This window comes from Esox lucius, chromosome 6, assembly GCF_011004845.1.
Source record: "Esox lucius isolate fEsoLuc1 chromosome 6, fEsoLuc1.pri, whole genome shotgun sequence".
Taxonomy (NCBI): domain Eukaryota; kingdom Metazoa; phylum Chordata; class Actinopteri; order Esociformes; family Esocidae; genus Esox; species Esox lucius.
In genome coordinates, this window is record NC_047574.1 from 29,612,143 (window position 1) to 29,636,614 (window position 24,472).

Sequence of the window (24,472 nt, forward strand, 5' to 3'; positions counted from 1 at the left end):
TTTCAGGCAATCAAAACACAGTTGGAGAACTTGGAAACTTTTTGTCCAGCAATTGTACTGCAGTTATAGGCTTACAGACTACACTCTGGTTATTATTTGGACAAGATATGACTTTACATGAAACTTAAAGCCTAAGGAAAAATGGTTCAGAAACTAAAAATGAAAATGTGCAATCATCACAGTATCCCGAGTAGTAAAGATTGGTATGCATTCTGGCAACCAGTCATAGCAGCTACACTTCCAGTTTGGCGGTAAATACAGTGGGGAGTACAAGTATTTGATACACTGCCGATTTTGCAGGTTTTCCCACTTACAAAGCATGTAGAAGTCTGTCATGTACTCTTCAGCTGTGAGTGACGGAATCTAAAACAGAAATCCAGAAAATCACATTGTATGATTTTTAAGTAATTAATTTGCATTTTATTGCATGACATAAGTATTTGATCAGAAAAGCAGAACTTAATATTTGGTACAGAAACCTTTGTTTGCAATTACAGAGATCATATGTTTCCTGTAGTTCTTGACCAGGTTTGGACACTGCAGCAGGAATTTTGGCCCACTCTTCCATACAGACCTTCTCCAGATCCTTCAGGTTTTGGGGCTGTCGCTGGGCAATACAGACTTTCAGCTCCCTCCAAAGATTTTGTATTGGGTTCAGGTCTGGAGACTGGCTAGGCCACTCCAGGACCTTGAGATGCTTCTTACGGAGCCACTCCTTAGTTGCCCTGGCTGTGTGTTTCGGGATGTTGTCATTCTGGAAGACCCAGCCACGACCCATCTTCAATGCTTTTACTGAGGGAAGGAGGTTGCTGGCCAAGATCTCGTGATACATGGCGAGATCTTCCCATATTTCACCAAATGTCATGCCATCCATTTTGTAGGAAAGTCCTTGTGTCATTGCAGCCTCTCTCATTGTGCTCAAGAGAGTCAAAAATCTTGGAATGCATTCCACAAATGTGTCGCACTGTTTCTTATTATTGCTTAAACAGGAAATAAAAAAAACTCTAGTTGCTGGATGAGAATGATGAGAACGCGTCCCCTAAACCAAACAGTCTTGGGCCAATGCGTATGACCCTTATGGGACCCCTGCTCAAACCCAGGCTGTGAGGCATCAGCCCTTCGAGGCAGGTCCTTAGCCCACTGTGCCACTCTGGAGGCCCCTGTGACATGGAAAATAATTAGATGTATCTGCAACACTAGCATGGTTGTATTGGTGGATGTTTTGCTGGCTAAGTAAATATTGGTGGAACCTGTCATTGGAGAAACTAGGTTGCAACACTGAGCAGCTCCACATAGCTTGTCCCTAAATAAACACAGTCGATTTGATATACACTTTTACTGGTGAATTGAGTTGTTTAATTTAGAGAGCCGTCCTCCAGGGCAAGATAATACACGTTTTTCTGGATTAACATGTTGCAGTGGCCAAACAGAAAGCACAATACCATAATGAGAATTCTCCTACCAGGCAAACATTTTGTCAAGTATGGGCTCCTCTGTCCAGCAACTAGTGACCTATAATGGACCTTAATATTTCAGCTTTGACCTAAAAGAGCCACTGGTCAACATGAAACAACACTTTGGACACAATAAGGGTTGAACTGTATATGCTTTGCAGCTAACTTCCAAACCAAAATGTTTTTCTTTAAACTTGAATTGTTAAACTGCCGTGGTGTACTTAGGTTCTTTTTTTTCATTCCTAAAGGACTGTTGTTAATAATACCCTGATGTTGTAAGACCGACTGCAAAGGCATGTACTCTTCTGAAGATATTTTGATTTCCTGGCCCCATAGAACCTAGTCCCACTGCCACTTTCATATGGCTGATTAACTTTTATTTTTACCTTAAAAAATTAAAGTGAATGAAAGTTATTTTGTTGTTAATTTGTATCCCGTTTCTTCTACTGAACAGGGGATACAAATCAAACAGCTATCCCCTGTTTCTTCACATTTTACTAATTAAACTGTAAAATGTGAAAAAATGAATGGAGTTCAGAGATTTTGGTGGCAATTCATTGTATTCAATGCATTGTAAAAAGTCACCCTTTTCTGATAATGCACATATATAATGTTCTCATATCAGGTATAGTGTGGCTAAAGCTCACCTGCACTGTTTGACTCAATAATTACTGTTGTTTTCTTATCCTCCTGCATATATTCAACGAGTGTATCATGAGTAAAACACCCACACAATTTCAATTCAACATGCTTAGCTCTCAGTTATCTGTGTTTATATGCCACACTTGAAATTGTTTGCAATATGAGACATAATGTTACTATTATGTTACTGTTCCTTTCTCTGAAGTTCCTTTCATTTGACTTTTAAACTGTATGCATTCATGACTTTTTTCAATTACTTAAGATTTACATCATTTAGCAGACCCACAGTTGTGAGTACATACATTTTTAGACTGTTTCAGCCTGGCCATTCGTGGTAATTGAATCAACGACCCTGGTGTTACAAGTATTACACCCTGCCAACTGAGTTCCGCCGAGCAACCCTCACTGGAATAAATTTGTCTTCTGTCTTGTGGTGTCAACACAGGGTTATTAAGTACCAGATGAAGCGTTCTTATAGATACAGTGGACCGACATCATATTCCTTTGTGCCCATTTCAGTCAATAGTGGAGGGTGTTTGACAGGTTAGTTCAGAATTGTCCTCTGTCATTACATTAATAGGAATGAACTGCAGGCACAAGCAAGAGTTTAAAAGAGCCACAGGAAGAAAATTAAGTGGGTGGATATGGAGGATGCTGCTCAAGTAATAAGTCTTGCCTACTCATGTAACAGCACAACACCCGAAGCACATTCTTTGTTTTTTTTGGCTGTTTGTCCTGACTACTGGTTTCGTTCTTCATTTCATTTTTTAATCATTCTATGTTTGATACACTAGTTTTGTTGATCTTGTTTTTTTTGTTGTCATATATGTCTGTTAGAAGTTGCGCTGTGTCCTTTGGTGGCACAGTTTTTTCTGTTCTGAAGTGTCACAATAAAACATTTGAAACAAAAAGTTTGCTGGCATCTGTCCTGTTCAAAAAAGAACAGCCTATATGTGCTCATCTCAAGTTAGGACTTGACCAGTGGGGAGCATGATTTCTTAACTTGGAATTGGATTGTCTCTGTACTTCTTGACTAGAACAATTTAATCACACATTCATAATCCACCCTAAAGTTCAGAGAAACTTACGCATTGCATACAACAACACAACTGTCTGTAACTCTTGGTCAAACCCAAGATAGTCTGATATGAAAGAATGATGCAACTCATTCAAGTGGAATCTTGAAAACAATGGGTCATTGTTTCCTCCAGGCTCTACCCACAGGAAGAAGTTGGAAGTGTGGAGTATGTAAAATGACAGTTGCCTTACTAGATACCATAAGATTCATATATTTAACAACTGTTGCCCTACACCTTTAAAGTAGGGATGTGCATGACAAATATTTTCACAATAATAATTCCTCAGCTTTTGTACAATAGTCAAATAGTCGACCCCACCCACTCATGTCAAAAAGACAGTTACTGAATAAAAAATAAAAAGTTAATTGTAATATTTTATACAATAATTACAATGTTGTATTTAAAATGGAGTTAACATCAATAACAATAACATTAGCTAACGTCCTGTGTCAATGTTTTTGGCCATAACACCAAAATACAAAATGTATTAGACCATCTAGCCAGCAATTTTTATATATAGTCCCTTAAAACTATACTTTCCAAATGAAACTACTGTAACCGGTGTAGTCGAGGTGCGTGAAATAAGGAGCCAACGCAGGGAGGTATTTTCAATCTCTATATTCTTCACTCAAAAGGGCACACGTAAAAAACTCAGAGCGCACAGGCGCAAAACAAGCGTGCAGACAGCTTACACAAATGTTAACACCGCACATAGAACAATACCACACAAAGACAGCCAGAAACACAGGAACTTATATATGCGATCTAATGAGGGAATGGACACCAGGTGTGTGCAATAACAAGACAGGACAGTGCCGTGGGAGGAGGAGCGGCGTGGCTAGAAGGCCGGCGATGACGTGCGCCGAACACCACGCCGAGGGGTGGCGCGTGTCCTTGTTACAGTACCCCCCCCCCTCGGATGCGCGGCTCCGGCAGCGCGCCCCCGCCGGCCCCGGGGCCGACCCGGGGGACGCCGCGCAGGACGATCAGGGCGCCGACGATGGAAGTCGGCGAGGAGCTCCGGATCAAGAACATCCACCGCCGGCACCCAGCAACTCTCCTCCGGGCCGTACCCCTCCCACTCCACCAGGTAGTGCAGGCCCCCACCCCGGCGCCTCGAGTCGAGGACGGAACGGACCGAATACGCCGGGCCCCCCTCAATGTCCAGAGGGGGCGGAGGAACCTCCCGCACCTCAGATCGCTGGAGGGGACCCGCCACCTCCGGCCTGAGGAGAGACACATGGAACGAGGCATTAATCCTGTAATCAGGGGGAAGTTGTAACTTATAGGTTACCTCGTTCACTCTCCTCAGGACTTTGAACGGCCCCACAAACCGCGGGCCCAGTTTCCGGCAGGGCAGGCGGAGAGGGAGGTTCCGGGTCGAGAGCCAGACCCGGTCGGCCACTGTGTAGACCGGGACGTCGCTACGCCGGCGGTCGGCAGCGGACTTCTGGCGAGCCCCGGCGCGCCGGATGTGCCGATGAGCTACGGACCAGGTGTCCTCGGCGCACCGGAACCAGTCGTCCACCGCCGGAGCCCCGGTCTCGGGCTGGCTCTGCCAGGGTGCCAAGACCGGCTGGTACCCTAGGACGCACTGGAAAGGGGTCAAGGAAGTGGAGGAGTGGCGGAGCGAATTCTGGGCATACTCTGCCCAGGGCAGGAACTCCGACCACTCCCCCGGCCGGTCCTGGCAATAGGACCGCAGGAACCTCCCCAGGTCTTGGTTCACACGCTCCACCTGCCCATTAGCTTCGGGGTGGAACCCGGAGGTGAGGCTGACCGAGACCCCCAATCGGCCCATAAAGGCCTTCCAGACCCGAGACGTGAACTGAGGGCCCCAGTCAGATACAATGTCCTCCGGCACCCTGTAGTGCCGGAAGACATGGGTGAAAAGAGCCTCCACGGTCTGCAGGGCCGTCGGGAGACCGGGGATAGGAAGGAACCGGCAAGCCTTTGAAAACCGGTCCACAACAACCAGGATTGTGGTGTTGCCTAGTGAGGGGGGTAGATCGGTCAAAAAATCAATGGACAGGTGAGACCATGGTCTTGTGGAACGGGCAAAGGATGTAACTTACCTGCTGGAAGGTGTCTAGGTGCCTTACACTGAGCGCACACCGAACAGGAGGACACGTACACTCTCACATCCTTGGCCAGACCAGGCCACCAGTACTTGTCGGTAAGGCAGCGCACAGTACGGTCTATGCCTGGGTGACCCGTGGAAGGGGACGTGTGGGCCCAGTAAATGAGACGGTCACGGACATCCAGCGGGACGTACTGACGACCCGCAGGACACCCAGGAGGCCCTGGATCGCCATGCAACGCCCGCTGAAGGTCCGCGTCCACGTCCCACAGAACCGGCGCCACAATGCACGAGGCGGGCAGAATCGGTGTCTCATCTACCCGCCTCACACCCGCGTCGCACAACTGAGACAGTGCGTCTGCCTTGGCATTTTTCTTACCCGGCACGTATGACAGCGTGAAATCAAACCGGGCAAAAAACAACGCCCATCTGGCCTGACGAGGGTTCAGTCTCCTCGCCGCCCGGATATACTCCAGGTTTCGGTGGTCGGTCCAGACTACAAACGGGTGTCTCGCTCCTTTGAGCCAATATCTCCAAACAGTCAAGGCGCTAAACACAGCCAACAGCTCCCTATCACCGACGCCATAGTTGCGCTCTGCCTCACTGAGCTTCCGCGAGTAAAAAGCGCAGGGGCGACGCTTAGGAGGGGTACCTGATAGTTGGGTCAACACAGCACCTATCCCTACCTCAGAGGCATCCACCTCCACTATGAACGGCAGTGACGGGTCGGGGTGAGCCAAAACCGGGGCAGAGGTGAACATTCTCTTAAGGGTGCGAAATGCCTCGTCTGCCTCGGCCGTCCAGGTGATCTGGCTCGGCCCACCCTTCAATAAGGAGGTGATAGGAGCTGCTACCTTGCTGAAGCCCCGTATAAACCTACGGTAGAAATTGGCAAACCCAATGAACCGCTGTACCGCCTTAACCGTGGTAGGAACGGGCCAATTACGCACGGCTGACACACGATCAACTTCCATTTCCACCCCAACGGCGGAAATTCGGAACCCGAGGAAGGAGACGGCTCGCTGGAAGAACGTGCACTTCTCTGCTTTAGCGTACAGGCCATGCTCCAACAGCCGCCTCAGCACCCTGTGAACGAGAGACACATATTCAGCACGCGTAGCGGAATACACAAGGATGTCGTCGATGTAAACCACAACTCCGCGCCCCAGCATGTCCCTAAACACATCGTTCACAAAGGACTGAAACACTGCCGGGGCATTCATCAACCCATACGGCATCACCAGGTATTCGTAGTGCCCCGTGGTGGTCTCGTCTCCCTCTCGGATTCTCACCAAGTTATACGCGCTCCTGAGGTCCAGTTTCGTGAAGAAGCGCGCCCCATGCATTGACTCGATGTACTGGGAAATAAGGGGGATGGGATATGAATAACGGACCGTTAGTTTATTCAGCGCCCTGTAGTCAATGCATGGATGCAAACCCCCATCCTTCTTCTTCACGAAAAAGAAACTCGAGGAGGCGGGCGAGGTGGAACGGCGGATCTGCCCCTGCCGCAGGGATTCGGTCACGTAGGTCTCCATTGCTGCCGTTTCAGCCTGCGACAGGGGATACACATGACAATAAGGCGGCACAGCGTCCCCCTTTAGATTTCTAGCACAATCCCCGGGCCGATGTGGTGGCAAACGACTTGCCATGGCCTTAAAAAAGACCAGGGCTAAATCGGCATATTCCGGGGGTATGCGCACTGCGGAGACACTGTCTGGACTTTCTACCGAGGTCGCACCTACGGAAACACCTAGACACCTCTCCTGACACCCCTGAGACCACCCTGTCAATACTCTCTGCGACCAGGAAATAGTCGGGTTGTGTCCCGACAACCAGGGAAGACCCAGCACCACAGGGAAAGCAGGTGAGTGGATACCATGGAATTCAATTAGTTCAGTATGGGCGTGCTGTACGGTCATCGTGATGGGGACCGTGACGTGCTCAATGAGACCAGTGCCTAGTGGTTTGCTGTCTAAGCCCATAATGGACCTAGGTTGAGACAATGGCACCAGCGGAATGCGCAGTTTCTGTGCGAAACCGCTGTCCATAAAATTCCCAGCTGCGCCTGAGTCTACGAGCGCCTTACACTGAGAGTTAGCAGGAAAATCAGGGAAGGCCACCAAAAGTGTCATGTGCTTCGCAGAGAGCCCTGACAGTGTGTGTGGTCTACTCACCTGACTCAGTGTAGGGGTGTCAGGCTTCCTCCGCTCGACCCTTTCTCGCTGGAAACAGTAGGAGGCAGAGTGTCCCTTCCTCCCACAAAAGGAACACTCCCTAGACCGCACCGTCTCCCTTCGTGCGGCGCCTCCCACTTCCATGGGTTCAGGTCTGGCGACGGGGTGTACCGGAGGGGGCTGATCATTCCTGATGCGTCCGCGGGTGGCTAGCAGATTGTCCAGCCGGATCGCCATGTCGACGGGCTGGTCGAATGTCAACATGGCGTCCCGGCATGCCAGCTCCCTACGGACGTCAGGCCGTAAGTGGCACCGGAAATGATCAATAAGTGCCCTGTCGTTCCAGCCCGACCCCACCACCAGAGTCCTGAACTCCAGGGCGAAGGCCTGCACGCTCCTTGTCCCCTGCCTCAGCTGCACGAGACGCTCGCCAACCTCCCTGCCGTCGGGCGGGTGATCGAACACGCCCGGAAGCCAACTCCGGCCCGTTAGTGGACCAAACGGAGTTGGCCCAGTCCAACGCCTTGCCGCTCAGGCAGGAGACAAGAGCCGAAACCTTCTCCCTATCCCCCGGGTGAGGGCTGATGGAGGCGAAGTAGAGCTCCAACTGGAGCAAGAACCCAGAGCACTGGGCAGCGTCCCCGCCGAATCCCTGGGGAAGGCTCAGTTGTATGGTCCTCCTCGGCGACGGTGGAGACAATGGCAGGGGCACTCCAGCCGGGTCTTGTGTCGGGGGTTGCTGCTCAGATGGCAGCCTCGCCTCCAACCGCCGCATAGCGTGGACCATCTCTGCCACGGCCTCCCCAATCATATTCCCATGCTGGAGAATCAGGTCGCTCCCCGCTGACTCCATTCGGCAGGTGTGGTATTCTGTAACCGGTGTAGTCGAGGTGCGTGAAATAAGGAGCCAACGCAGGGAGGTAGTTTCAATCTCTATATTCTTCAGTCAAAAGGGCGTAAAAAACTCAGAGCGCACAAGCGCAAAACAAGCGTGCAGACAGCTTACACAAATGTTAACACCGCACATAGAACAATACCACACAAAGACAGCCAGAAACACAGGAACTTATATATGCGATCTAATGAGGGAATGGACACCAGGTGTGTGCAATAACAAGACCGGACAGTGCCGTGGGAGGAGGAGCGGCGTGGCTAGAAGGCCGGCGATGATGTGCGCCGAACACCACGTCGGGAGGGGTGGCACGCGTCCTCGTTACAACTACACTTAATATATTGACTAAGAGAGTTACGTTACAGTCTGCATTAAATCAAACAAGCCTAATAATGCTTTCCAGTGAATAAAAAATAACCTTGGAAGGAAGCTTAATAGGAATAAATTATCTAAAATGTATGAACAAAAACCAAACAATCTGGCTAGCACATCCATAGATGCAAGATCTTAACAAAAATGTAAAGAATCATAAGGCGATGTCCATAGGCTATTATTATCATAATTAGAATGTCCACGTGCTCCTGGAGTAGACATAGGCTTTCAGGCCTGCAGCCGAGAAAACCCTTTCCACTGGTACAGATGTTGCCGGGATACACAGCTATGCTTTCGTTAGGCGTGATAATTAAATGGACTTGGTCGGTAGCCAGATTTGTTTAGTCTACAACTCGTCATTACCACAGCCAAGTGAATCAATCCCTCAGTGAGCAATTGATGGTGGCCCACCGGCGTTTTGCTGCTGGCGGGCCGTAGAAGGCTATAATGTCGTACAGCCAGCGGGCCACCCGCTTTTGCTGCTTTTCTCCTGATCTCAATTTGCATAACCTAATTTGCATCTCAGGTGGCTTTCCACCAGTGGCCCAATTGCTTTATGCTGGCGGCTAGCCGCGGAAGAGAAGGCATGCACTAAGATCTGCTGTATTTGCTTGGGTTGCAATTTTCTTCCAGCATAGACGCTGTTGTACCCCTTTTAATTTTGTACTGATTATTTGTATCAACGTCCATCCATCCATCCATCCATCTTCTTTTGCTAATCCGGGTCGCGGGGGCAGCAGTCTAAGCAGAGATGCCCAGACTTCCCTCTTCCTAGACACTTCCTCTAGCTCTTCCGGGGGGACAATGAGGCGTTCCCAGGCCAGCCGGGAGACATAGTCCCTCCAGCGTGTCCTAGGTCTTCCCCGGAACAGATGCCCAAGCCACCTTAGCTGACCCCTCTCGATGTGGAGGAGCAGCGGCTCTACTCTGAGCTCCTCCCGGGTGACCGAGCTTCTCACCCTATCTCTAAGGGATCGCCCGGCCACCCTGCGGAGAAAGCTCATTTCGGCCGCCTGTATCCGGGATCTTGTCCTTTCGGTCATGACCCAAAGCTCATGACCATAGGTGAGAGTAGGAACATTGATTAACTGGTAAATCGAGAGCTTCGCCTTGCGGCTCAGCTCTTTCTTCACCACGACAGACCAATACATCGGCCGCATTACTGCAGAAGCTGCACCGATCCGTATGTCAATCTCCCGTTCCATCCTTCTCTCACTCGTGAACAAGACCCCTAGATACTTAAACTCCTCTACATGAGGCAGGCACTCTACACCAACCTGAAGTGGGCAAGCCACCCTTTTCCGACTGAGGACCATGGCCTCTGATTTGGAGGTACTGATTTTCATCCTACCACTTCACACTCGGCTGCAAACCGTCCCAATGCATGCTGAAGGTCCTGGTTTGAAGGGGCCAACACGACAACATCATCCGCAAAGACGAAATCGTTTGGTCCCCAAACCTGACACCCTCCGGCCCCTGGCTGCGCCTAGAAGTTCTGTCCATAAAAATTATGAACAGAACCGGCGACAAAGGGCAGCCCTGCTGCAGTCCAACATGCACTGGGATCAAGTCTGACTTACTGCCGGCAATGCGGACCAAGCTCCTGCTTCGGTCGTACAGGGACCTGACAGCCCTTAGCAAAGGACGCAGGACCCATATTCCCGAAGCACCCTCCACAGGATGCCGCGAGGGACACAGTGAAATGCCTTCTCCAAATCCACAAAATACATGTGAATTGGTTGGGCAAACTCCCATGAACCTTCCAGCACCCCGTAGAGGGTATAGAGCTGGTCCAGTGTTCCACGGCCCAGACGAAAACCACACTGTTCCTCCTGAATTCGAGGTTCTACTATCGGCCGTATTCTCCTCTCCAGTACCCTGGCATAGACTTTCCCGGGGAGGCTGAGAAGTGTGATCCCCCTGTAGTTGGAACACACCATCCAGTCCCGCTTCTCAAAAAGAGTCTGCCATCTCAGAGGCACTGTCCCGACTGCCACGCGATGTTGCACAGGCGTGTAAGACAGCCCCACAACATCCAGAGACTTGAGGTACTCAGGGCGGATCTTATCCACCCCCGGTGCCTTGCCACCGAGGAGTTTCTTGACTACCTCTGTGACTTCAGCCCGGGTGATGGACGAGTCCACCTCTGAGCCCTCATCCTCTGCTTCCTCAATGGAAGACGTGACGGCGGGATTGAGGAGATCCTTGAAGTACTCCTTCCACCGCCCGATGACATCCCCAGTTCAGGTCAACAGCTGCCCATCTCTACTGTAAACAGCGTTGGTAGGGCACGGTTTCCCTCTCCGAGGTGCCAGACAGTTTGCCAGAATCTCTTCGAGAACTCCTCCCAGGCCCGAGTTTTTGCCTCCACGACCACCCGGGCTGCAGTCCGCTTGGCCTACCGGTACCCGTCAGCTGCCTCAGGAGTCCCACAAGCCTACCAGGCCTGATAGGACTCCTTCTTCAGCTTGACGGCATCCCTTACTTCCGGTGCCCACCACCGGGGGATTGCAGCCTCAACAGGCACCGGAGACCTTACGGCCACAGCTCCGAGCGGCCGCTTCGACAATGGCGGTGGAGAACATGGTCCACTCGGACTCAATATCTCCAGCCTCCCTCGGGATCCAGTCGAAGCTCTGCCGGAGGTGGGAGTTAAAGATCTCTCTGACAGGAGACTCGGCCAGACGTTCCCAGCAGACCCTTACAGTACGCTTGGGTCTGCCGAGTCTGTCCAGCTTCCTCCCCCGCCATCAGATCCAACTCACCACCAGGTGGTGATCAGTTGACAGCTCCGCCCCTCTCTTCACCCGAGTGTCCAAGACATACAGCCGCAGGTCAGATGAAACGACAACAAAGTCAATCATCGACCTGCGGCCTAGGGTGTCCTGGTGCCACGTGCACTGATGGACACCCTTATGCTTGAACATGGTGTTCGTTATGGACAATAAGTCCAATAACTGAACACCGCTCGGGTTCAGATCAAGGGGGTCGTTCCTCCCAATCACGCCCCTCCAGGTGTCACTGTTGTTGCCCATGTGGGCGTTGAAGTCCCCCAGTAGAACGATGGAGTCCCCAGTCGGAGCACTTTCCAGCACCCCTCCCAGAGACTCCAAGAATGTTGGGTACTCTGAACTGCCGTTCGGCCCGTAGGCACAAACAACAGTGAGAGACCTATCCCCGACCCGTAGGCGCAGGGAAATGACCCTCTCGTTCACCGGGGTAAACTCCAACACATGGCGGCAGAGCTGGGGAACTATAAGCAAACCCAGACCAGCCCACCGCCTCTCACCATGGGCAACTCCTTCAGGCTGAGCCAGGCCAGAACCCGTGGGGAAAGGCCCGGCCACCAGACGCTCGCATATGAGCCCCAACCCCAGCCTGGCTCCAGGGTGGGGCCCCGGCTGCGCCATTCCGGGCGACGTCATGGTCCTCAAAAATGTTTCCGTCATTAAAGGGTTTTGGGTTTTGTTTCAACTTTATTTTAATATTGTTAAATCGTAGTGTACAAAATGTTGGTCAACATTGGTAGTTTATAAATAAAATAGACTTGGACTTTTGCACTATTGCTTGTGTAAAGGACCTTTGTGAAGAGTAAACATCTACGGCTTTTAGTTTTTAGAAATATTTTAGAAATTAGATATTCAATAGTCTACAAGAAGTGTGCCATGACAACAAAAGTGCTATATTCGGACTCGGGGGAGGATGGGTTACAATGTACGGCATTTAGTTGTTTGAAATATTTTAGCAAATGTTTTACTTTTGTAGATGTAGTGATTGTATGAGTTAGTGAACTGTTGTAAGCTGTTGTAACCAATGTAGATGTATTGATTGTATAAGTTAGTGAATTGTTATAAGCTGTTGTAACCAATGAAACAAAATATTAAATGTTTGTAATATGAGCTGAAACTGAAGGAGCAAGTAGGAGAATAGGAAACCCTGTTTAAGCAGTTGCCGGGGAGAGAAAGATTTAGTATGTCTGTCTTTTGAGACACAGGTTAGAGACACACACACATAGTCTGACAGGCCAGACAGAAACCAGGAGGGGACAAGAAGATGTTTGCGTTTATCCTAATAAGGAATAGAACTGGAACCGGACCAATAGCACACTTGTTTTGTGAATTTAACGACTCTATCTTTTGGGCGTAGTAGAAGTATAAAAATGATGTTTTGACTGTTGATCCTTAGACATTGTGCGGCGACACGTGTCTCCAGAAGCTTCTGTAAGAAATGGATATATGATACGGTAATTGACCTGACTCCTGGTGTTTTATTCTCCTTTCCAACAAACCAACTCGGGGAAGTGTTAGACTTCAACAATTTTGGGGGCTCGGTCCGGGATTGGAAAGAGGAGAAGGAATTTGATCTGGTCCAGACAACCTACGCGAGATTCACAGGTTCCGAGCCGGCTCATGATAAAGGTAAGCAGAGCCTGTTATATCTAAATCTGCATATTGGCTGTGAACTAAATTGTGGACCTGTGAAAAACGTAGTGGGACTGGTTTAAATTCAGGGGGTCAGAGGAACGGTCTGTGAGTTAGAGTCTCACTATAAGTCGGGTTAGAGGCCCGTTACCGGTGTGTGAGTTAGAGTCTCACTGTAAGTCGGGTTAGAGGCCCGTTACCGGTGTGTGAGTTAAAGTCTCACTGTAAGTCGGGTTAGAGGCCCGTTAATCGTTCTAGGGTTGACTACCCTACGCCACTTCCCGACGGGGACGGTGGAGAGTTGCGAGTTAGAGTCTTGGCAACCAGTCGGGTTAGAGGCCCGAGGACTTAGGGGCACCTCGAAATACTTATTGTGTGTAAAGGTTCAGCTGGGTTAGAGGCCCAGGGAGTTCGGAACTCCCCGAATTTTTATAAGAGAACTGGGTTTAAGTCCCAAAAAGTGTTGGGTCAGGGACCCGTTAATCATTTGTTAATTATTCTGAGTCTGGGACTCACAGTAAAGTAAGTCAGGTTGAAATGGACGGGGAGTTTGAGAGAGAAGTTGATGACGATGGGTGGGGTCCAGGCACAGGAAAGTGGAAACAATTGGGGATACAGGTGGCAAATGTAATGACTGTTGTAGGCAGGATGGACCCAATTCAGAAAGAAAAAGAAGGGATAGAAGAGAAATTGCGACAAGTGGTGAGTGAGGCAGGATTAAGGATGGAGGAAAGGAGACCATTACATGTTATTTTGTGGAATAAGGAGAAGGAGTGTTCCAAAAATCGAGATAGAGTTAAAGACAAGAAGGAAACAGCAAATTTGGTCAAGAGAGGGAAATATAGAGAAAAGGAGAAGGAATGGGAAAAGCACAGAAAAGAATGGTGTAAATTAGCAATGTGGTGTCAGGGCGTAGACCATTTGAACAAAGAGAAAAAGGGACAGAAAATTGAGGAGAAAAAGGGAGGAGAGATAGAACCCCCAGCATATGAAGATGACCTGGCGGTGCTTGGTACAGACCGGGCACCATTATATCCAGTGTTTAGAGAAGGGGATATTTTCTTTAGACACACAGAATAGCAAGCCCATAACTCAATTCACAGGAAAGCAAGATAAGAGAAAGTTGAGCAGAAAGGCGGAGTCAGAGAGCGAGACAGACACTGAGGGGGAGGTGAAACCGTTCCTCTCCCACTAGCAGAGGAACTTCGGGATATTTTTTCTTTCACACATAGGGGTCGGCAATGGCGGTACACGAGACTACCACTGGGGTTCGCGCTTTCCCCTGGTATATTCAACCAGGTACTGAGAGAAGCGCTGCAGGGATGCTGCCTGCCGACAGGGGTAACTTTGGTCCAGTACGTAGATGACCTGCTGCTGGTGGCCCCGACGGTGGCCGCCTGCATCCAAGCTACAATGACGGTCCTCACCAGACTGGCAGAGAAAGGGTCCAAGGTCTCAAAAGAAAAGCTACAGCTGGTAAGGACGCAGGTCTCCTTTCTGGGCAGAGTAATCTCGCAGAAGGGAGCGGGGCTTTCCCCAGCTCACCGCACAACCATCCTAAACCCACTACTGTTCAGGAAATGCTATCATTCCTGGGGCTCACGGGGTACAGCCGCAATTACATCCCAAACTATTCAGGGCTCACAGAGCCACTTAGAGCGCTAGTTAAGGAGCAGGGAATGCGTAAACTTAAAGCCACTCTCAATTGGACTTGCCCGGCCGACCAGGCCTTCATTTTGCTGAAACAACAACTAGCCACCGCAGCTGATCTGGCCATACCTGACTACACAAAACCCTTTTTTCTAGATGTTTCTGAAACAGGACAAGTCATGAACGGGGTCCTGTTTCAGAAAAAAGGGGGAGATAGGAACATCCTTATGTACATAAGCGTAGGATTTGACAAAACGAAAAAAAGGCACCCCACCTGCACACAGCATGCAGCGGGGGTAGCGAGACTCATTCAAAAATGCGCACACATAGTGATGGGGCATCAACTTCAGATACTCACAACACACAGTGTAGTGGCGTATGTAAATTCACAGATGTTCACTATGACTTCCCTCAGGCAACAACACCTAAGCAAAATTCTTGGAGCTCCAAATTAGATTTTCACACATGAAGGGAAAAATATTGCAGACCGAATGGGGACGGGGCTACCACATGAGTGCGCGCAAGAGGTAGTGAGGGAGAGTAAGACCCGAACCGATCTGGAGGCAGAACCCCTCCCAGGGGCAGAGGACCTCTTCACTGATGGGTGCTGTTTCAGACACGAACAAGACGGGCTGAGGGCGGCCTTTGCGGTAGTGAAACTAACACCAGAGGGTTTAGTCACGCTGAAAGCAGAGAGGCTCCAGGGGATGCAATCAGCCCAGAGAGCAGAAGTGAGAGCACTGATAGAGGCCCTCAGACTGGCCCAGGGAACGAGAGTAAATATTTACACAGATTCGGCATACGCAGTAGGCGCAGCGCACGTGGAGCTAGGACAGTGGTTAAAAGCGGGGTTTAGAACAGCAGGAGACAAACCGATTAAACACGAGGCAGAGATGAGAGAACTAGCTGAGGCCCTAGACCTGCCCGAAAAGGTAGCCATCATAAAATGCAAAGGACACGATAATTCAAATAGTGTAGTAGCTCAGGGAAACCAAGCGGCAGACACAGCAGCAAAACAGGCAGCAGGGTACACTTCACTAGTGATGGTGGTAAGAGCAGAAGAGGAAGTGGGGTGGGGAGAAGGCCCTGAGAGAGACGGGCTAGTGAGACATCAAAAGGGGGCTTCCCCACAAGAGAAAACAATTTGGCAACAGAGAGGAGCAACAGAGACGAGCGGGCTCTGGAGAGGGCCAGACGGTAGAGTAATACTTCCACCAGCCATGCGGAGAGATAAATTTGCAGAAGCCCACGGGTTGGGCCATGTAGGGCCAGCACAGATGTTGAGGAACTTGTGCCATTGGTGGCACCCGTTTATGGTACACATGGTACATAACTACACTAGGACATGCACCATCTGCACACACCACAATCCAAAACCGACGATCAAACCTGAGATGGGGGCGTTCCCCAAGACGAGACCTGGACAAGAGATAGTGATAGACTACACGGACATGGGGGAAACTGTACGGGGGTGCCGCTACATGTTAGTGTGTGTGGACAGGTTCACAGGGTGGCCAGAAGCCTGGCCGGCAAGAAGGGAAGACAGTCAGACAGTGATCAAGTGTTTAGTGAACCAGTACATTCCCAGACACGGCTTCCCAGAGAAAATTAGGTCAGACAATGGGACTCACTTTAAGAACAGTGATTTACAGAAGGTAGAGAGCTTATTGGGCCTGAAACATGCTTTTGGCACTGTGTACCATCCACAGTCCCAGAGAAAGGTAGAAAGGATGAACCAAAACTTAAAAAACAAGTTGGCTAAGATATGTGCACAGACTAAATTGAACTGGGTGGATGCCACTGGCACTCATGACGATTCGATGCTCGTTAAATCAGACCACTGGGTTCACCCCATACGAGCTGCTGACGGGGAGACCAGCCGCGGGGCCTGCGGTCCCGGAAGGGGAAAAGTGGCCCAAAGACCATAAAGTGTATTTTGATGAATTGCGAGCTCTCGTTTCAGAATTCACCAACAGAGTCGGAGAACGGAGGGACCTGCACCCGCTGGACCAGAACCTGCCCCAGGCGGAGTGGGTGTTGTTGAAGGTCATCAAGCGAAATTGGTCGGAGCCAAGGTGGACGGGTCCTCATCAGGTGGTGGAGAGAACGAGTCATGCGGTCCGCCTGAGGGACAAAGGAGAGACGTGGTACCATTGGAGCCAGTGTACACCAGCGCAGGAGCCAGGAAGGTCGCTAATGGACCTCATCCAAACCGGGAAGGAGGAGCTTTCCCCAGCGTGGACGGAAGAAGGACCAACACCAGCCGGACCGGTGCCAGGAGCGGACCCCAGGACACGGCGGGACCACAAGCAAGTGAAGGAGACAGAGGACGGCGTCAGGGGAATAGACTCTTAGGGGAAAGAACTGAAGAACACTGTAACAAAAGGGGGTATAGGACACCGAGTGGCTACCACTCGTACCAAGATGATAGGGTCACAGAAAAAGGTCTGGGGAGATGATAGTAGAATTAAATGGTATATGGGAATTGGTGGAATAATGATGTGTATTGTATGTTGTTACAGGTTGGCATCGGGTCTTCATTCCCCCAGCGAAGAGGTTCACGACCCCACCTGAGGACATTTGAGGAAATTTGGGGGATTGAATTGGACTATGTCAAGGGGTCGCATACGAGCATTCTGGGATAGATAATCCGCTGGAGGAATGGATGATCTCGATGTTCAGCCAGTGGAAAGGTTTGATAATGAGTGTTCTTTTATCGCTTGCTACATTTGGTGCTATAATGGTTACTTGTGGGTGTTGTTGTATCCCATGCATAAGAGGGCTTGCCATGAGAGTGATCTCTACAGCCATTGAGAAGGCTCCAGGATCGCCATCAGGGATGCTGATGCCTCTACTGGAGCAGCATGACCCGGGAGAACTGGAGCTTGGCAAATAGGGGTGATCTCTCTGGGGAGAGATCAAAAGGGGGAATTGTAGATGTAGTGATTGTATAAGTTAGTGAATTGTTATAAGCTGTTGCAGAGGTGGGGGACTCGAGTCACATGACTTGACTCCAGTCAGTCACAATTTTCATGACTTGTGACTTGCTTGATTAAAGTATGAAAATGACTTGACTTGACTTTGACTTGAGAACAAGTTACTTGAGACTTGACTTGACTTGAAGTGGAAGACTCGACAATGACTTGAACATATAATAAATAAACAGCAATAAAATTATTTTATATGTTGTGACGTCAGCACCACTAATCAGCGTGCTGCACAATTCAAACCGCGCCAAACATGGCAGACAGTAACGTTAGTCGAGCTCCACAAATAGTATCGTTTGGATACAAGGACTTTGAACTGGACCGTGTGAATAAAAAAAGATTTGCCAGATGCTAAATATGCAACAACGTCAAATTTCATTCGTTATTTTAAGAACCACAAGGAAAGGTAAGAAAGTAATCTCTTTATATTCAGTTTCACTAAGATCTATAACGATTAAGTTACTAATGTAATGAATTTATCTTTTGTTTGTCATAATTTGGCCTTGGTTGCATATTATGTTTTATTTTTTTTTCTTGTTAGAAATGTGACCATTATCATTACTGAATACGTCTGGTAAATAGATGTAAGGGAATTTGACTATAACAGTGTCATAGCCTGAATTTTAATGTTGATTGCATGTATATTATTACACGTAGGCTATAATGTCTGTATTAAATGTACGCATTTTCAAGTGTTTGTGGACTGCGTATGGAAACTAAAAAGCATTGTGCCTAGTTAACTTTATTGCATGAAAGGCTAACATGGAGGCGCCGATGTGATTACTAGCACCTAAACATTTCGAAGAGGTTTTTACAGCGTACTTACATATTAGGCAGTTTTTCAGTCACAATAATTAGTTTATAAGGTTGTTATTATTAGCCCTTATTACATGGATTGGCTGAATTCCAGTGCAGAATGCGTTTTATTTCTTGATAACAGACCGTTGCCATGAAAATCAGCGCGTTTCTATGGACGCAGCAGGATTCTAACCAGAGACGGAACGGACTATTTTCTTTAGAGGAAGCAATACAATCGTTTTTAAATCAATAAATTCCTTTTGAAATCAATATTTTGTGTCAAATTATAGATTTATTTGGTAGGTAGCCATGTAATAAGCGGGTATAGCGAGGCGATTGTTATAGCGAATACAACCCCTTCAGGCTGATTCAAGATCCTTCCGCTTCGTCCCCCCAAAAAATTGTACCGCGGAGGAGAAAAATATTTGATTTTGAAATCGAACTTCGCACCGAGCGCACGTCAGAAACAGAGGACAGTGTGTGTGTTCATCTCTTTAGTACTGTGACTTGACTTGAAACTTATAAGGACTCGACTTGACTTGCTTAGGGTGAACCCTTGACTTGACTTGACTTGCTTGATTTATCTGAACTGTGACTTGAGACTTGACTCGAGACTTGATGGTTAAGACTTGAGACTTGCTTGGACTTGACCATGTGTGACATGTTGTAACCAATGAAACAAAATATTAAATGTTTGTAATATGAGCTGAAACTGAAGGAGCAAGTAGGAGAATAGGAAACCCTGTTTAAGCAGTTGCCGGGGAGAGAAAGATTTAGTATGTCTGTCTTTTGAGACACAGGTTAGAGACACACACACATAGTCTGACAGGCCAGACAGAAATCAGGGGGGGACAAGAAGATGTTTGCGTTTATCCTTATAAGGAATAGAACTGGAACTGGACCAATAGCACACTTGTTTTATAGAAGTAGAAGTATAAAAATGATGTTTTGACTGTTGATCCTTAGACATTGTGCGGCGACACGTGTCTCCAGAAGCTTCTGTAGTAAATGGACATATGATACGGTAATTGACCTGACTCCTGGTGTTTTATTCTCCTTTCCAACAAACCAACTCGGGGAAGTGTTAGACTAAAATATTTGCTAAAATATAAAAAAAAACTAAAAGCCATAGATTGTAGCCCATCCTCCCCTGATCCCGAGTATAGCACTTTTGTTGTCATGGCACACTTTTTGTAGATGCTACTGAATTTCTAAAGATAAACTCAAATGTTTGCAAAAATATTTCTAAAAACTAAAAGCCATAGATTGATGCACCCCCCCCCACCCCCCCTTATCCTTCATGCCATAAAGTTTCCTGTTGTGTTTACCCAAAGGGCCAATTGCCCCTGCTTCCCCCCAAGGGCCAAATTCCAATCTGTTATGGGACCATCTCATATGACAGAGTGGTGTTATCTCAAGAAACAAACCAGCCAGGAAATACCTTTTTGTCCCAGTATTCACACCTTAAAGAAACATCTGTTTACCGTTAACATTCTAATGATTGCCTACTAGAACAGAAATTAAGTACATAGGTATACATGTCTATAAAAATAATGAAGAGTCATTGAATATGTAAATAAACAGGGAAATGACATTTCAGTTCCTTCAAGTGAAAACCAGAATAATGAACACAATGTATTCTGTGTAGCCAAATTAGAATAACTATTTTGACAATATCACCAGTAAATCTGTTTCTTGTCGAAGAAATTCAAACAAGTGAAAACCCCATTTCAAGCAGCCCCCCCACCCCCACACACTGGTGTTTGTGTGAGTGAGTAGTGCACTCCAGGGGGTCTGTACCTCTCTTTACAATTTAGACTATGTAAAACTTCTCAACTTGTTTTTTTTAGAATAGAACTTGATGCAAAATTACTATCTCAGTTTAAATTAAAACATTACAAAACTTAGTAAACATGTAAAGAACAACCAAAATGTCACGGCTTCGGGGTTGAGAGGAGCAAGGAGGAACCGGAGAAGGCGTGATGGAAGGATAGTTTAATGTATCCCAGCGAGAGAAAATCAGCATAAGCTTTCACAAAGCGTTGAACAGCTCTTCAATGAGCAAGAGACAATTACACACAAAGACAGGGGGAGCAGAGGGAACATATATACCGGGGGAAACAGCGATGATGAGGAACAGGTGCATAAACGAGACACAGGTGAAATGTATGATGAGACGGTGGCGTCAGAAAGCAGGTGACGTCGACCGCTGGGGCCCGCCCGCTGCAGGGGGAGGTGAACCAGCAGAGGTCGCAGTTGTCACACAAAAATGTGCTCCCTGCACCTTTTTACCCGCTTATTCCATAATGCATGAGATTAATATGATTACTTCTAATCAGATATCAAACAAACTAAACAGTCACATTCTCATAGTCACTATTCATCCCAACAAATTAGTTATTTCTTAGCTAAACCAAATCAAAATGGTAAGATGTATTCTACTCAACTATATCCATGTTAGATTTTGTATCAAACAGTTTCCAAAAACCCAAATTAGACCAGCACTGTAAATGGACACTAAGAATACAGATTTGAACAGATTTTCTGATATAAGTATTTCTAATATAACTATACAAACAGGTAAACTAAATTCTTCATGTAACCCTTTTAAGTACCTAATATTCATTCAGTAAGTCGCAAACTGAATATTAATAAAAAACTATTTTTTTGGGATAAAAACAGCCACAAACAAAATCAAAAAACAATAAATATGCAACACGTTCGCTCGTGTGAGGGATTTATAAACCATATCATGTATTGACCACGTGGTCTTACTCAGTGAAACAACTCCCAAATTAGCATGTAAAAATTAGCATTTTAACAGGCAATGGCCAAACTACATTGTGACAACACAAACATCATGTCACAATTAACCTCTTATATGTCAGGGAATTTCTCCAACTTTGATGAATGTCTATGTTATTCTAAATAGTGGCAGTCAGCCAAAACCAAAATCACAACTTCCATGCATATTACATGCACTGAAATCAAGATTGTTCCAGTTGTTAACAATGGGGGATGACTAGATTTGAGGAAATGGGAAAGGTTGGTAGAGGCCATACCAGGGGGTCTGCCCCCCTTCCTGGAGCCCAGGGCTTTACCCACTTCTGGTAGGCCATAAAGGCCAAATGGGTTGTTTAAAATGTTCATGAAACATACATGAAAGTTTTTACACAAAAACGAGACATGGTCTTCAGACTGTCTGTAGTAAGAGACGTCATGCTTAGCCGATATCCGACGTTACCTGAAGGTTCACAGTTATTGCCCTACTCATCTAATATCGTTGCTGTGGTGATGTTATAACAGAAAACAGATGCATGATGTCACTAAAATCAAGAAACAATCAAGGAGTGATCCCCTGGATACTCCAACAAGACCTGTAAACGCTGTTACAACCAAACCCTATTTGTGCATCAGACAATTTACCATTTCAGAACTTAAACTCCAATCACGAGTATCAGGCGTTGGTCTTAAAACGCAAGTATTATCTCAGTTATCATTGTAAATACAAAGTGAAACTACATTACTTATTCCAACCCAATTCAACATTGAAAATAGGACATGAAATTTCACGGGCAGTGAAAATAGCGTGTTTTTCTTAACGTTAATGACCTTCGCCATGTAGTTCTTCATTCTACTACTCCATACAAGGAGAGTGAAACATTATTTTAACCTTTTGTAAGAAAATAACAAGACTATATTTTACCAAATTAGGAAACATCATTGTACCAATTTACAATTTAGCACTCAGATTTCATGTAGCACATTATTCTTGCATAGAACCCTAAGTTACCATGCGAATAACTCCACATGTGCCAGCCATCAAGCACAATCGGTGCGCGTGCATGTACAACTTCATTAACTCTACTAATCGTCAAACCACAAGCTGTGCAACAACTTTGGCGTTTTACCGGAGAAATCCCTACTCCATCCTACAGTCTCTAAAATTGGTGGACATCTAGCCCGACAAGATCTGTGAGGGCCCCTGAGTGTAACAAGTGGTCGTGCCCTACCACACAGATGCGTAATGCTTAACCTCACAGCCTCGGTTAGCTGTCGGCAACAGGTTCGCTCCCCCCATGTTGCCAGGATTTCAATCCGAGGACGTCACACTGCTAACCCACAGGGACCAAATTACCCCTACCTATAATACAGGTCGTACGAGGAGATATAAGGGCTCAATTCCCCTACTGTCGAAAAACAAACAAGACATATTTTTCGCATTTCGCACAGACAGTTGCGCGGAAACCAATTCCACCTACAGAGAGCTGCTTAAAATACTGCATGAATCGCCCCGTTAAGACAGCATGGGAGTGTTACCAGTGCTAACATGACATGGTACAAAAACAGCCTTTTCTTCACTACAGTTACTATAACAGAAATACTATAAAAAAAAAAAATCTCCTACAAACCGTACTTTCTCAAAACCACCTATCTATTTCCACAAATCCATCAAACCTGACATAATGAACCCAACCACATAGTTTATTAAACCCTTTGAAAGCTGTAACTCCTGTATCCTCTAAATAGGTTAGAGAAAAATCAGGAATGTGTAAAGGAATGATCTCACTGGTTGACTCCTCTGACCGTCAGCACCCCTCCCTCAGGCGGTTCAGCGTTCCTGCGTGCTCCCGTTGGGTCATTTGCAGCGAGGCCAGAGAGGTAGCCGGAACTGTCTCTATTCTGGTGGGAACACTACATATAAAACAGCCATCGTCTTGATTTCCATTGGTATTTTCCCAAACCCAATGTCCAGTCAAATGACTAGGGGTAGCCATCATAAATGTAAACATAGCAGTTACATATCAGGTAACAGAAAGGCAGACATTTCTCAAATGTACATTAGTTCAAGAATTTCCATAACAGAGGCTGTCCCTTATAAGCTCATCAAGCATGCAGGTGAATTTGAAAACGTTATAATTTGAAACTTGGAATGAAAATGTGTTTTGCAGGGTAGATGCTTACAAAACCTTAACTTTTCCTAGACACGTGAGAGACCGGACTGGTTGCGGTTTTAGCTCTGCACATGAAGGTAAGAATGAACATTTTGGTGGACACTTTTATAATTGTGTAGTTGCTTAACTGTGAAACAAAGGCTGTGCAATGTGTGAGCCTTCCCTCTGAAGATTATAACAATGCTTTGAAGCACCTATGTCATGTGATCAGGGAGCTATCGAATTTACAAGCAATTTTGACGTATATGTGTATTTAAAAATAAATTGGGATCCATATTTTGGGGAAACTAAAAGTGTGTGCAAAATTCTACCCTATATAGGGAATAATCTAAAATGAAAATGATATGTCTCAGTCTCATTCTGAGAAAGCCATTGACATTTATAATTTTAAAGTGCTTCTCTAAAATTGTGTAAGTGCTTAACAGGGAAACCAATGCCTGGGCAATGTGTGACCTTACACTCTGAAGATTATAAAATGGATTTGAAGCGTCTAGTTCATGTGATCAGGGAGCTATTGAATTTACAAGCAATTTAGTCATACATGTCCATTTAAAAAAGTATTGGCATCAATATTTGGGGAAAACTGAAGGGTGTGCAACATGCTGCTCTATGTAGGGAATAATGTAGCATCAAAATTATGTGTCTCTGTGTTCTGAGAAAGCTTTTGAAATTTAGAATTTTCAAATGCTTCCCTAAAATTGTGTGGGTGCTTAACTGTGAAACCAAAGGCTGTGCAATGTGTGAGCCTTCCCTCTGAAGATTACAAGAGTGATTTGAAGTGTCTAGGTTGTGTGATCAAGGAGCTATTGAAATTCTAAACTCTACATTTTGTTTTAATATGTTCATAGCAAATATATGCATATCTATATTATCCATAAAAAAAGTTCAGCAATCTATAAAAAGCAGCCCATTTCCCCGTCTTCCTGAACAGTTTAACATTGGTTCGACGTTTTTTGGTTTACCAC